We start from the raw sequence: 15,242 nt of genomic DNA, 5'->3' as shown, positions 1-15,242 counted from the left end.
GTGTTCTTTCCGTGTTGGCTCTAAATGTGCTAGAACAATATAGCCAGCTCCCAGCCCCTGCCAATCCTACATCTGCTCTCTAAAACCTCCAGCAAATAAGAATTACTGTGGGGTTGTTTAACCAACGCTTACAATATACACACTTTTCATTTTTCCGTCACTTCTATCTGTACACTGGTGGCAAAGGTTTGAGAGATAATGAAGAATGATACCCACTGGGCACTTGCTTTTTCAGTGTTGTGAGGTGGGCAGTAGCCACCTAGATCTCCCTGCTGGCATGATTTGGGGCAATATAAAATGTTTTTCATTGCTGTGAGCTTTTGGGAAATTGTCTGTACAGTAGGGAGTGGGTTTCTGCTGCTTTTAGGTTTTTTTTTTTTGTTTTGTTGGTTTTTTTTTTTTTTTTGTTTTGTTTTGTTTTTGTTTTTTCCTGAGGGGAGGGCTTTATATCTTTATATTGTGCTCTTCTTTTGAGTTTCCTCTTTTCAGTCATCTCTTAAATAATTTCTACCATCCATGGATGCAATATTTCTGGGAGACATGTTATTTCTTTTATCTTCTTAAACTAGTTTTGAAAGTCCTGCAACATGATAATATTTTCACAACATGATCAACCTCAGAGCAATTTCTTCAGCATGGAAAATGGACTGAAGTAGTAGTTGCATCTCGCAGAGGATAGGGCAGAAGATCTCAGTGGAGCTTTTAGATTTTTCTTCCTTTTCTGTTTAGGCTCAGCTGTTACAGAGACCTGAGACAATTGCATGTTGTCTCACAGTAATAAGACACCATAATAATTCTTTCCACCAAAGAGTCCCAAAGCATTCATGAGTGTTTAATTACCTATTCCATTTCACAGATGAGGATGCTGAAATGCAGAGCAGTTAAGTGATGTGACAAAAGACACCTAGGTATTTGATAATGTAACTTGAAAAAGAAACATCATGTTATTAATCCATTTTGAATCACAGAGACTGGACTGTGCTTACCATGATGGTGACTAAAGAAATCTGCATTGCTTCAGAGCCTTGCCTCCAAATTAATTGCTTAACTCTTGTTTTTTTACCCTCCTAGTATGCTGTGAGTTTAAAAATCCCCAGTTAAAAATCTCTTTTGTCTCTGTATTTTGCAAGGCAAATCATCACTATTACTTCAAAATGCTGGAGACATTTTCAGAAAGTGCTGTAAATGGTAGGGTGTTGGTATGACTAGGGGGAGACTCACATCTGGCATTACGGATTATACCAATCCTATAGTGAGTACTTTGGTGCTAGGAAAAACCTGTGTTGACCCTCTAAATTTTCTGTTAATTTCTCTCTGTAAGGAGAGATCTCTGGAAAAACATAATTCCTACCTTCTGTTGCAGAAGTCATACCTGCCTGCAGTCGTGAAGTGTGCCAAAGAAGAGGACATTTATTTTGAGAACTCAGATGAGTTCTTCTAATTCAAGGTTCTCTTGGACTGGATGGAAACCGGTGCATGCACAATAATCTCATGTGGAAAGTCTGGCATGGCTTGAAGAGAGAAATCACCTGTGGGGTCTGTGAAGCAGCCCTAAGTGGCTTAACCTCACACCTATCATCTTCCAGAGGGTTTTCTTTGCTGAAATAAGCCAACCTGTTCTCTAGTTGCCCCAGCACTTGCTTTTTTCCTGTTCCTTTTGTGGATAGAAAGCAATGCTCATGAGTCAGATGTGTGTGGGAAACAGCTCCTACAAAGCACCAGTGGGATGATCCAGTGTTTTGCAGACTGCAGAAAGTGTTACCCTTTATATCCCACACATATCAAAGAGGATGGGAACACCCACCTATAGGTTCTCAAACCACTCCTGGCAGCAGGAGATATTCCTTACCTCTTGGTGTTCTTGACTGCCTGCAGAAAATATGTCCTTGTTCTGTCCCTTTATTCCACTCTGGTGAGACCCCACCTGGAGTACTGAGTACAGCCCTGGGGTTCTCAGCACAAGAAGGACATGGATCTGTTGGAGCAAGTCCACAGGAGGCCACCAAGCTGATTAGGAGCAATGGAGCACCTTGCCTATGAGTAAAAGCTGAGAGAATTTGGTTTGTTCAGCCTGGAGAAGAGAAGGCTTTGGGATGACCTAACTGTGGCCTTCCAGTACCTGGACAGAGCCTACATGAAAGATGGAGAAAGACTTTTTACAAGAGCCTGTAGTGACAGGATAAGGGGAAATGGATTCAAACTGAAAGGCAGTAGGTTTAAATCAGATAGTAGAGGAAGTTTTTTGCTGTGAGAGTGGTGAGGCAGTGGAACCCCAGAGCAGTAGTGGATGTCCCAATCCCTGTAAGTGTTGATGGCCAGGCTGGATGGAGCACTTGAGCAATTGGTCTAGTGGAAGGTGTCCCAGCCCATGGCAGGAGGGCTGGAATGAGATGGTCTTTCAGGTCGCTTCCAATCCAAACCATTCTATGACTCTGTGATTACTACTGTCAACTTAGAGATCTGATGCTCCTGATATGTATTTAGAGGTGGTCACCCACAATTGCTGATCTGTTAATCAAATCTTGTCTGAGATGCTTCAAAAGTAGTATCCTGTCATCTAAATTAATTACCTAAAAGAAGGTGCTTGGTAGGGAGCAATTACCTTGTTTAGATTTTGTTCCTTTGTCTTTTTTTTTTGGCATTGTTGCTTTGTCTGTGTTTATAGAACAATCCAAATCAACTTTCACCATTATTTGCCATTGCTAATGCAAAATAGGTTACTTGGAACCTGTTGTATCTCCATTTCTTTTTCTCAAGTAATACCACAAAATCAAACATAAAAATGCTTTTTTTCTGACACACTCATACCATTGTCAACCCCAACGCATTCAGTATTTTTTTTTCCTGGGGGCTGATTTGAGCCATTCCTTTCCTCAAGAAATGCATGCATGTGTTTGTGTGTATGTGTGTAATGGAAATGCTGACAGACCCTTAACTATAACAGCACGAAAGGCGCCACTAAAATAACAGTGGAACAGATGCTGTCACCACTGCCCCTGGTGGGGAAAGAAGATGAAACAGAAGGGCATTAGAGTTGGTGGATGGCAAATTAATCCTATTGTACTAGCAGCTGCAACCACCAAGATGCTCGCATTCATGCTTAGACACTTCCAGTACACCAAGCTTCTAGTAGGGGTGGTTGGAAAGGATGAGGCAATGAAAGGTCACTGGAACTGTTTATATCTGAACAAGAACAAAAATAACAATCATAAAAAATGTTGGTGTATGTTCTCTACTGTGACTAGGCTCTTTTTACTGTGGCAACCCAATCTATCAATCTGGTATTTTGAGACTCTCAGTATTTCTCGAATGCTGAAGTATAATGCCAGTAATTTTTATTTTCTTTTTTCCCCTGCACCCAAGCTTCCATATGCTCAAACTCTGATTTTAGTTCTTTTTTTTTTTAATGCTTATATTAGCAGGAAAAAAAAAAATCACTGTTATTTTTAAACAGTGAGTAAGAAAGTTATAATTTTCATTCCTAAGACAATCTGGTTGATTTTGTGGGGGTGTTGTGGAAATTGAAACTCTGAAAGACCTGTGACCTTAAATCGTTGGATTAAAAAAAGGAATCTTTTTTCCAATGAAGTGGATAATGTAAATCAGAATTTTAGGGGCTCAATTTATCCTTACAGGATTTTTTTTGGGTGAAAACTTGTTGAAGGGAGCTGTGCAAACAATAGCTTGTGTAAGCCAAAGCTGGCATCTAGCAATTCTTAATGTCTGAATGAAAGTGCTTTTTTTCCCCCCCCCTTCACAGTATGTGTTGCCAAGAAAACAAGGAGTAGTTGCTTTAAGCATTTACAAATGGTAATGCACCAACAGCTGGTCTCAATCCAACTGAGCTATTGTAGGGGTATTAAAAAGACAGGCCAGAGTTTGAGATCTACTGCCAACCTCCCTTGCGGAGTTAGGGAACATTTTACTTGGAAAAAAAGGTCTTCTCTTCCTGCAGAGATCCACGGCTGTATTCTCCTGCAGAGCCTGAGCCCTGCCTGGCAGAGTAGGCAAAAATTCATCGGTAGGCCAAATGCTTCATTGACATGAAAGTGTAGAATCTAATAGGTCTCCAGCTAGATTATTTATCTCAGTCTAATAGTATAGTCTTCATCTGTGTTTTACACATTTTTTTTGTTAGATGAATAATTATTTTATGTGGCTATATTTTTATAAGTTTTCTCGCTGTCCTAGAAAAATCTTTCAACTTAATGACTATAATACCAGTATTAAGGAAATAAAGTTAATTCTTCTGAACTGAAGAATTGTTCTAAAGGGGGTTTAATCTGAAAGACTTTTCTGCTTTCTGCAAAAAACAACTTACAATCTTTTCTCACTCCCACAGGAATTGTAAAATATTATGTGACTTCTAAGTTTGTAGGTAACTATAATACTTTTTTTTTGGAACATAATTACAGATTAAATATGTTTACAACAAATATCCAAGAGAGAGCAATAAAAATCATTATTTTGCATGCTAAAGGCCTCTGCTATTAGCAGTACATTTTATATAGGCTACCTTTTCTGAACAGAAATGCAATGTTTGGCTTTTCCCTGAAAGATAAATGAACCCATTTGTTGATGTGGCACATTTGAGCTGGACATTTATGTGAAACAAAAGGGGCCAAATTAATTGTAAAACAAAACACTCCCCCCCAACGAAAACAGGCAAATAAACCATCACATGAGCAAATGTGAAAATATACCTTTTTCTTTCTTTCTAGAGATATTTGCATTTCAAGGGTGTTCACAGAGAGTGGCACAATGCCGACATGTTTAGGTTTGTGTGTATGTGTGTATTTATTTATTTTTTTACAATCATATGGCTTGGTTCTGTTTTCCAGATCTTGTCCGAGAGCTGCTATTTGAAATAAAAATGTTTGTATCCATTTCCTCATTAATCATTGTAATACAACCTGCTGCAGCTAAATGACAAAACAGATGCAACAATGAAAATTAAAAGTGATGGATACTTATCTTTGGCTGTAAAAGCTGCTAACAATTTAGAGAACTAGAGTGCCTTTTGGAGCTAGAATGTGGCAAATGAGAGAACAATAATAGGGCTAAAGAGTTTACTGTTTGCAAACCAGATAACTGTGGGGAGGCTGCCTTGCTCTCTCACACCTGTTTTATATGGTTTGTCTTTTTTACTGAGTAAGATCAAGCGAGGTATTATTTTAAAGTCTGATATGTATAGCATTGTTGGAACTGGATGTAATCTAACCCCAGCAAAACTGCTGGAAAAAGGACCTTGCTTTTGTATGGTGTTTTGAACTTGAAAATAGGCCTCTTTCTTTTTCTCATGGCTTGGCTTGTGAGCTTTTCCCTGAAAAATGGGGTCCTTTTCCCTAATGAGAGCAGGCCTATCGTGATATGAAATATGCTTTTGAAATGTCACACTCTAAATCTGAATTCTTTATGGTTTATTTGTAGAAATGCTATTTTTTCAGTGCACTTTGTGGGGATACTCATCCTGAAGGGTGTAAAAATACAAGGGTCAGAGTCTTACAATGAAAATATTTATGGCAGCTCCCTTGGGAACTCCACTCTTCTATGCAGTAAGAAGTATTCTCTCATCCATCCCTATCTGCTCTCCTGCTGCAGCTAGGACTCTCAGAGGTTGCTCTCTGCTGTGCTGTGCCTGTGATTTGGTTGTATGCTTCTTGTGGCACTCAAAACTGCACACAGGACTCGGGGTGAGGCTGCACTTTTTTTCTTATAAGACACTCTGTGATGACAGGGGGTGAAAAGCAGAATAACAATACAAGTTCTGTTCATTGCTCATGGTCTGATTCAGATGCAATAAAATATTACTTTTATCCATGTGATCTCAAGTTTATCTTGAAAATGTAAATGCAACAAAGATTACAATTTCTCAGTTTTCTGCTATCATGATTTATTTGTTTACTTCCTTTAATTATTTCCTTCTTTGGAAAGAGAAGTGTTGCCTTGCAATGTGGAGAAACTAAAGTGAGGAAGGGCAAAGCTGCTTAGGGCATTTTTAACAGGCCTGGAAACCATTTTCTCCAGACAGTTTGTTGGAATCCACCCTGGGGGACCTAAGGTGGTGAGTATCTACTTGTCAGTAAGGAAGAAGTGATATCAGCTACTGAGCAGGAAAGAAGAGAATGATGTGCAAGGGAAATTATTAATAGTAAGTGGTAAAAGATAACAGAAGCAGAAAGCTTCTTCTTTTACTTCCTCATCTGTCACTAGGCATCTTACACTGTTATGATTCCTTTCAGATCAGTTTTGAAGTTGTTTATTTCTCCATGCATCACTTGTGGTCTGTTTGAAACATGCTGATGGTCTTATTCCTGGCTGCAAAACTAGAAAATCCTTCCTGGAAGCAGGAAAGAGAGCATCCCTCTGGATGTGCAGCAGCTGTGCCTGTGAATGGTGAAACAGGCCCTTATGTTTGACTTTAACTTCTGTGGATATCCTACCTGCCATGGCAAGCTGCAGTAAGAGAGGTCACAATTCCAGACTTCTTGCCATTCCCATTGTGTCAAATCATGCCTGCAGCCCTGTGTCAGCAAGCACCTGTGGTGCTATAGCCTGGGGTACACTTGGCTCCAATATCTTTCTGGGAAAAGAGTGCCTGCTCTTATCCTTAGCAGCACAGCCTTCACTTGGGTGTAGTCAGAGAGCAAATCCTGATGCTCAGTGAAGCCTGTCCCGTGTTAGCTGATGGTGGGTAGAAGTGTCCTTGCTGGAAGCTGCTGCACTCAGATCCTGCTCCACGAACTGAGAGCTAATGGCTTTGCATGGTTTTCCCCTGCGTAACTGAAGGAGCATCTAAGTCACACCATGGTGCCCTTAAATCTTGGTGTATTTATCACAGTTGAGTGCACTTTGTGTGCTACACTAAACCATGGCTCACTTGCCATCAACCAGTCCTGATCTAAGCTGGTTTCTTCATTCTACTGTTGAACTACAAATCTGCTAATTCAGGTGTTATGGTGTGAAGTATTTATATGGGTTGATTATTTATTATTATTGATTATTATTATTTGATATTGATTCTTACTTTATTTCTTAAAATAAGTCCAAACTAAATGCATCTTATGGGCACTCTCAGGAGCCATCCCATTTACAACATCTTGCTATTCTTTATCTCATCCCATTACTTCTGATTACCTAGTACAAGCAATGACACTTGCTTGAAAAAAACCCCATAGTTTCTCAGATTCAGCAGCAAATAGAAGCTAAATGTCATGACTTTTAGAGCTTTTCTCCCCACACAGGATATATTTTTGAGGACAGAGAACATCTCTGTTACGTGAGGACATGCTTTGCATAAGAGACACCCTAGATTTATTGGTAAGCTTTAAGGAGAGCCATAACATAAAGTAATAACAGCATCACCTTCTGAAAATTTAGAGGCAACCCAAAGATTTACCCTCCAAGATATCGGCAATCAGGACTTTAGAAACTTTCTAAACTTCTGTCTGCATTGTATTTAATAGTCCCTCATAGATTTATTTCTCCATTAATTTTTCTAGAACCCATTTATACTTCTGGTTTTCACAACACCCTGTGATAGCAAATAGCAGAATTTGTGTTGCATTAAGAATAATTTTTTAAAAAAAGCTTTTCTATCTGATAAATTCATTGAGTGCCCCAACTCTTTGTATTAACATAATCATTCCCTGTTCACCTTCTTACTACCATTCATGTTTTTCTAAACTTTATCACATCCCTCTTTTGCTGTATTTTTTCCCTGCCTGATGAGCTACAGTCTCATTTCTCACTTAAAAAAAGCTCTCCTGTGCCTATGGTCAGCTATTCCACTCCTCTTCATAACATTCCAATGCATTCTGTGCTCTCAGAGACTAGAAGTATTCAAGATGCAGGTGCACTGTGGATTTATGCAGCAAGATGGATTTTTTTTTTTCATTCTGTTTTTCTCTAATTTTCTTTCCTGGCAATTCCTAAAAGCCCCTCTGGGCATTTCTGACAGCACTTGGCACTGAGGTGACCTTTTATAATTATTCAAAGTGACTCCAAGATCTCTCTCCTGGGCAGTGCTGATTGCTGTGTACCTATAACTAGTGTTATATTTCCCCATGTGTTAGTTGCCATTTCCCACCACTGAGTTTCATCTCAGTTCATGACATCCTTCAGCAGCTCTTCACAATTAGTTTCAGCTCTGGCTCTTCTGAGCAATGCTGTATTGTCAGCAAACTTTGTCACCTCACTTGTACTGCTTCCCCAGGTTGTTTATGAGTATAGTGAAGAACGTACTTGAAATCATTGGGAAAACTAATTGTGCAGTTCAATTTCTGCTATTAATTTCTTCTTGTGGGAATGCTTGGCTTCACTGCAAGTGGAGATGTTCACACTGTTTTGACCTGGTACTGTCTTAGTCCATATACTCATGAATACTTCAAAAAAATTTGTGAGGCATGACTCCTTTTTGTAAAAACTGTTGGATCTTTCCCCAGAACATAATGTGTATATGTGTTTACTAATTTTATTTATTATATTTGTTCTAGCAATTTATCTACTGCAGAGGTCAGGTTTCCTGATTTCTCATTCTCTCAGTCTTCTATGGAGTCCTTAGGAAACACCAATATTTTCACATTTTTTGCCTATTCTTTCTTCAGATACTGAGGCAGAATTGAGGTCTTGGTTACAGGCCTCCATCAGTAACTTAGTAACATCTTTGTTTTGGAGCTCTTGAATATGTATTTTCTAATCCAAGTGACTGTTTAATATTAATTTATTGATTTATTCTAAGGACTCTTCAACTCACCTTTTATTTCCTGTTTAATCTTTTTTTCACTTTCTTAAATAATTTTACATGAGTTTACCTGAGGTAGCAGCTACTGGGGGCCCTCTGAAAGCCTGGAAAACAGGAGGTGTTGTCCCCAATAAATTGGGAATGTTCTGGACTTTTTTTGGGCATCTGTGATTTTAAGGGTAGTGATTAATGCAAATACTTCATTACTCTCAGCAAGATCTCCCATCAGCCTTTCTGTATTTCTAGGCAGATTTTGTAACCTCACGTTCTGCTTGTGCTTTTCAGGAGAAATTATGTGTATCACTAAGTTCTGTTTTGTCTGTTTTCTATGCACTTCTGTTGGAGCTAGAACATCATCTCTTACTTTTTACTTTTTTTTTTCATCATGGATATTGCTTTTAATTTGAATGCCTGTGTCTTTTTCCAACACTGCTGAAGAAACCAGTATATTTTTTCATCAAACACTTCTCCAATAAGTGATGAGTATATCCTGTTTTGGGGTTTAATTATGTTCCTTCTCTAGGCTGACTTTACAGAATTATTATCTGTGTGGTTTGGAATAGAGCTCATTTAAATAAACAAGAGAGCTGCACTGTTAAGTGTTTTATATTTGTTTACATTGCAATGGTGTGAGCTGGATCCCTCTCCAAATGTGCAAGGGGATTTTTACACCCCACTGGTATTCCACTCTTGGACTGCATCTTTGCAATTGTAACATTACATGATGAAAAGTAAATTTTTGAAACAAACTCCCCATTAGTTTTAACTTGGTTTATACAGTTATTTTCACTCCTAAGCAAATGCTACTAGGATTTAAATCAGCTGTACACAATTTCCAGCATCATCATCCTGATCTTCCCGCTTCATTTAGGAACCTTAATGAAAATGCAGTTGGCTGCTCCTCGTTCATATAGACAGGACCTAATCATCCTGAAGACACATCTTTTGGCAGAGCAACTGATCTAAGTAAATCAGGATGTCTCTGATGTTGGTGGACTGGTCCATGTTTTTAAACTGAACAAATATCTGCTTATAGCTGTACTTTACATCAAGCAAAGTCACTTTGTAACGTATCCTTAAAAAGTGATGAATCTTTCAAATAACTATGTTATTAAGAATTTCTAAAAATTCCCCCTGCATTTGACTTATTTTGATTAACAGTTCAGACATTCTGTACCAAGTACATCAGGTACATTATCACATTTCTTGGGTCAGTCTCTCACTAGATAAAAATGGATGGTGAAAATCTTGCATATTTTTTAAAATTAGTATTATTATGATTTTAATTCTGCAAGTATTTGATCCTAAATTAAGCTTGCACAGCTTGCAATATCATAGCCCATGCACTGACTCCTTGTAATACCCTATGGGAGTTAAAGACTAAGAGAACATTGCCTGATATCGATCCCCATTTAGTTTCTCTGTTCTGCATTAATGCCTATGTAAATAAGTGAAACATTTCTGTATCTTAGGATGTCATTACTAAATGTTTCTTATGTTTCTCAATGCTGAAAGGAATGTTTTGACTGTCAAATGAGCAATTTTTCATGCAACATTTTTGCGCTCCCAAATGACAGAAAGAAAATGCCTCCAACTGTGGTCCAGTGCTATATAAAGAGCACAAATCTCAGGTCAGTAAGAAAAGAACTTCTCTGCCTACAAGATCAACTTGAATATATTTGGGCTTCACCAAAGCTTCTTCAGAGCCTGTAAAGAGGTCCTCTTTTGCCTTCAAATTGCTCTTTCTAATCTTGGTAATTTACACATTCAACTCCTGACAACTGCTCAAGAATCAAATCTGACTTTGGCCTGAGGGATTCTCTGCCGGTAACTTTGAGACTTATTTAAAAGTAGGCAAGTCTGTCTGTCTTCAGAAAGACATAGGAATGAGGAGGCATTGAAGTTAAGTGATTTACAAGGGAAAATTCTGGTGATAATATTGATATTCACAGTTTCCTGGCTTTCAGTCCTGTAACTGGATCCATAAGCAATTCTTCCTCTATCCTGTAGTTTTGCTTTCCTGGCTAAAAAAGAGGCCAAACCATGAGCCTGAAGCTCAACATCCCCAGAAGTCAGGAAGTAGCCTGTAGATTCTCTCTTAAATTCCTTCAATGTGAAGTAAAATATGTACAGATCTCTGAAGGGTAGTTTGAGTTTTTATTGTCACTACTAGTTTTTATTTATACTATTTTTTCTGATCTACATCTGAACAGTTTGATGTTTGTGAGTCTGGAGAGGGGCTGGAAGAAGTGAATAGTAGGTTGGTCACCAACAAATGACTGACAGTTGTGATGAGCAAAACGCTGATGATAACTCTTCAGCTGGGCAGCCTTGGAGGAAAAACAGATGAAATCACTTTGGCTAAAATAGATGTCTGTAGCTTCATTAAATCTCTCACAAAGAAACAAATCCTTGCCTGATAGTTTTTACAAAGGCAGGAACAGCCAGAATGCCAAGAGAAAGCCCAGTCCAGACCAACACTTCAATAACATTTCAGTGCAAAATTGCTGATTTCCTCCTTGTGCTGCAAGAATCAAGAGCAATACAAAGTTTCAGGCTTAGAATATTTTAAAAAATATATTTTCCCCCTATAACAGTCAGCTTAAACTCAAACATGAGGCGAATGGTGGATTTGAAAGTGCAGCTTTCAGAGAGCAGTGAATCTGGCATGCACACAGTGCATTGTGCTGCCAGTCCTTTTTGATGTAGCAACTCCTGTGCTTCCTCCTGCCTTTGGAGCTGGGGCTCTCTGTGCCATGATGTCGCTGTTGTGACAATGATATCTCCAGTTGCCTGCACCATCACATCCTTTTTGATTTGGATTTACAAGAAACAGCAGATTGGAAAAAATAAATAAATGTCAACTGTCTGGACTTAAAACTAATCCTTTCTCCTGAGGATCTCATTGCACTTTTTATACCTAGGCCAATATTCCTGAGAATGATAGAATTAGATGTTCTCATCTCACAGGTATAGGGAACCACAAGTTGAGCAGCTTGCCTGGGAGAATACCTAAAAAGTTTTGACTCCAAAAACAGATTCACCCATACTGTGTGCTAGCCAAATAGCTGTTCTTGTCCAGAAGTCCTCTGAGCTGGGGCTTGATGAGTCCAAATTATGACTCTAGTAAAATAACTTTTACTGTTGCAGGACGGCTTTTTAGGACCTTTGAAAATCAGGACATCTGCTAGTATATAACATCCTATGCTCAAATACAGATTACAGTGGCTTGGGATCTCCAGCTCAGCTGTGGAATGATTCTCGTGTATTCTAACAGTGACAAATGCTCTAACAAGAAAATAGAAAAATACATCTACATATCCTTTGCTGTTGTCTTTCTGAACCTGGACAGCTCATTTTTCTCTCTGATTCCTCTGGTTCCTCATGGATTCAATCATTCCATCATGCTATTTCTTTCTTCTGTTATTTGCAGACTTTATTCTTCCCTAGGCTGCTGGTTCCCCACTGTTACATATGATCTACCTGTTCAGCTTTGGATTTCTGTTTTCCTTCTTCTCTGATACTTCTCTCCCTCCCTCTTTCTCCCTGTGCAGTTTCCTTGTCTGGTCCTTCCTTTGCTTTCGTATCTTTCCACCTCTTTTCTTTTTGTGCTGTGCACCTCTTCAGTCCTTCCTGCCTTCATCTTGGATATATCCTGTGCCTTTAGCCTTTCTCCTGAGGAGGGTTGAGCCATGGTGATGGCACATTCCTTACAGAACCTCACAGTTACCCAGATGTCTGTCAAAGTCTCCTCAAGTGAGCTGGAAAAGCTGAGGAAGTTACTGGAGCAGGAGGAGATATCTTTGAGCAGAAAGTTGGAGGTAAACTAATGTCTGTAGTGTGGTAACAGAGATCTGCAAGCTCTGTGTCTTGTGAGAGCACCCACTGAACCCAAGCTAAACCGTCCAGAAACTGGGTTAGGCAGAGTATTTTGCACAATGGTTTGAATAAATGAACTTGTATAATTAGCAAATAAACTTTTCCACCAACTTGCCAATAACCCACTTCATTTCCCTGTAGTGGTTTCCGAGGTCAGCTGCAAAAGTCATTTCACTTGAACCTGCTTCTGATAAGCTTTTTCCTCTGATTAATATTATGGTCTTTTCTCTGGTCCCTGGTCACTGCCCTTTCTCAGTACAGCCTCTTGGCTTGGATGGTATTTGCAGGGCAGCATGAAAACACCTGAGCTAACCTATTAGCTTAGGTAGTGAAAGCAGTTTTTACAGTTCACCATGTTACCTTTCCAGGGCTAATGAATGCTCTCTCTCTCTCTTTTTTGTTCTTTTACAGGGGTGTTATCCTGGGAAACTGTTTCTTGTACCTGTGCATGATCACTGAGAGTTATCTTGCGTATTTATCCTTATGGAACTACTGTGCCCCATCCTTGTCTCCATACCCATTCCTGAGGATTCTTTCAGGCTATTCTAATGGCTGGCTTCATATTTCCCTTCCTTCAAAACTCTTCTGAGAATTCACTTCAAAGACTCTTATAAATGACAGCTTCAATGACAGCTATAGTAATTAACCTACTAATAAAAGTAATTAATAAAAAAACCTAAACCATGTTTTATATTCTGAAAACTGGCCATAATCAGACTAACCATTTGCTGATTCTTCCTGTAATTCTATGTTGTCCCTTCTTGTCTCATCTAATCTACATCATGGCTGAATCCATGCTTACTTCTGTGTATTTTGTGTATTATTAATGCACATGGGACTCCTGATAATACAGCATGTACATGTGATTTGGAAAATATATGCATGTGAATATTGCCTTCCAACTGAACTAGATCCAGAGAGAGAGACATGGGAGGCAGATCTTCTGCTCCTGCAGCTAGTGTGTATATGCAAAGCACCAGACTGAAGGAGCATCTATATTGCTGCTTGCTCAAAGCAGCAGAGACTCTGTCATACATAATACAGAGACATCATTACTAATATAAAACACTGCTGGGGAGAAGGGACACATGGGCGGGCCAAGATGGCAGATGGCTTTTAGTGGCATGCTGCTTTCAGTTCTTCTACCTTTGTAATTTGTGCAATTTAAAGCTTTTGGTTACTGTTTTTAGTCTGCTGTCCATTGGCCCTTCTGGGAGTTTTTGTTGTTGTGTGAGAATGCAGTGTATTTTTAGTGAGGGATACAGCCAATCCTAAGTGCTGTGTTCTCCTGGTGACTGGTGTTACAAAGGCAGCTTAGTCAAGAATAGCTTTTATGATCAGCTGGTTTGCTGAAGAATTGATGAAAAGAGCAGTTGTCCCAGCCATAGAAGCTCTGCTCTGTTGTATGGCAGGGTTTTGTGGCTGCTCTGTAAGGCACTAGTGCTGAGGTGGAAAGTTCTCTGGCAGCTAAAGAGGGATGGTGGACATAAAATATACCTCTAATAGAGGCAGTTTGTAACTGGGGAGAGGGATGTATGGAAGCATCTTCCCTCATTTGCATAGTAATGGAAAAATTCTTTGAGGGGGCAGGAACATGAAGGAGCCAAGGGACCCTTCCTGTGCTTTAGGAAGGTGTCTAGGAAATTTGGGGTTCCTTCTTATCCTGTTGTGTGACTTGACTCAATAGCGGAAGCACAGAAGTGCTTTTAAGGAACTCATTGCAGAAAGGAGAAGCAGGAAATGGTGGAAATTTTGTGAGACACCCTCTCTTCTGCTCTAATTTCTAGACTGAAGAAATGAAAAAAAGCTTGGGGAAGGTTTCATGGATGCTTCTGAACTAGAAAGAAGCCTAAGATGCAAAGCCTGCTATTTGGATCTCTGTTGCTTTTTTCTTCTCCTTCTCCTTTTTTTTTTTTTTTTTGCAACCTTTCTGAATTTTCTGATGCTTTGCTTCCACCCCTGATTTTTATCTTTTATTTATGTGAGGCCCTCTCTAATTACAGCAGGTAAAATCAGTTCAGCTAAGCATAAGTTTTATTGTACAGCAATGTGGTTTTAACCTTTACACAGTGTACATTTTCAAGGCAGTTTTAATACCAAGCTGTATTTGCACAGGTAAAAATTCTTATGCATGTTAGCAAGTGTAGGACTTCTTATACTGAAAAGCCAATGCTCAAGCAAGCAGTCTTACCAAGGACCTTGGCTGCATTTCTGTTGCTGAGTGGGGTCAAACCATGAGAAATAACAAGAACTTTTGTTCAGATTCACAGCTCAGAGGAATTGAAATATCCTTTCATATGTATGTTAGTTCTTTTGAGCTCAGATGGTTTTTCCACCTGGAGCTTAGGTACCAGATGAATTCCCCAAATTAGTTTAGGAATTTTTTAGGCATGCTGTAGGGATTAATTTTTAGATTCAACTTATTATATTTTTATCAATTTCTTATGCTCTCAACGTACACTATAAGTGGATTTTTTTTTCAATCAAAATTTGAGTGAACACGAAGCAGGAATGTAACAACCTATTTGCAACTCTATTTTCAGGAGTTGTTATAATTCACAATGCATACAGTAGCTATAAAAAGACACATTATATTTTCAAGGTCTGTCACATTATTTAC

General features: G+C 39.0%; 1 long non-coding RNA gene across 2 annotated transcripts; it reads left to right on the top strand.

The window, feature by feature from the left end:
• The first annotated feature begins 3,844 nt into the window (after positions 1-3,844).
• LOC135298181 (uncharacterized) lies at positions 3,845-10,374 on the top strand. 2 transcript variants are annotated; one of them, XR_010360178.1, is made up of 3 exons: positions 3,845-4,021; positions 4,343-4,378; positions 10,321-10,374. It is a non-coding gene; the product is annotated as an uncharacterized LOC135298181 (long non-coding RNA). The 2 variants fall into 2 exon arrangements; XR_010360177.1 differs by lacking the exon at positions 10,321-10,374 and adding an exon at positions 4,842-5,146.
• The last annotated feature ends 4,868 nt before the right edge of the window (positions 10,375-15,242 follow it).

This window comes from Passer domesticus, chromosome 3 (genome assembly GCF_036417665.1).
Source record: "Passer domesticus isolate bPasDom1 chromosome 3, bPasDom1.hap1, whole genome shotgun sequence".
Lineage (NCBI taxonomy): Eukaryota > Metazoa > Chordata > Aves > Passeriformes > Passeridae > Passer > Passer domesticus.
Note: the sequence above shows the minus strand (reverse complement) of the source record. Positions and strands in the feature narration are given on the sequence as shown.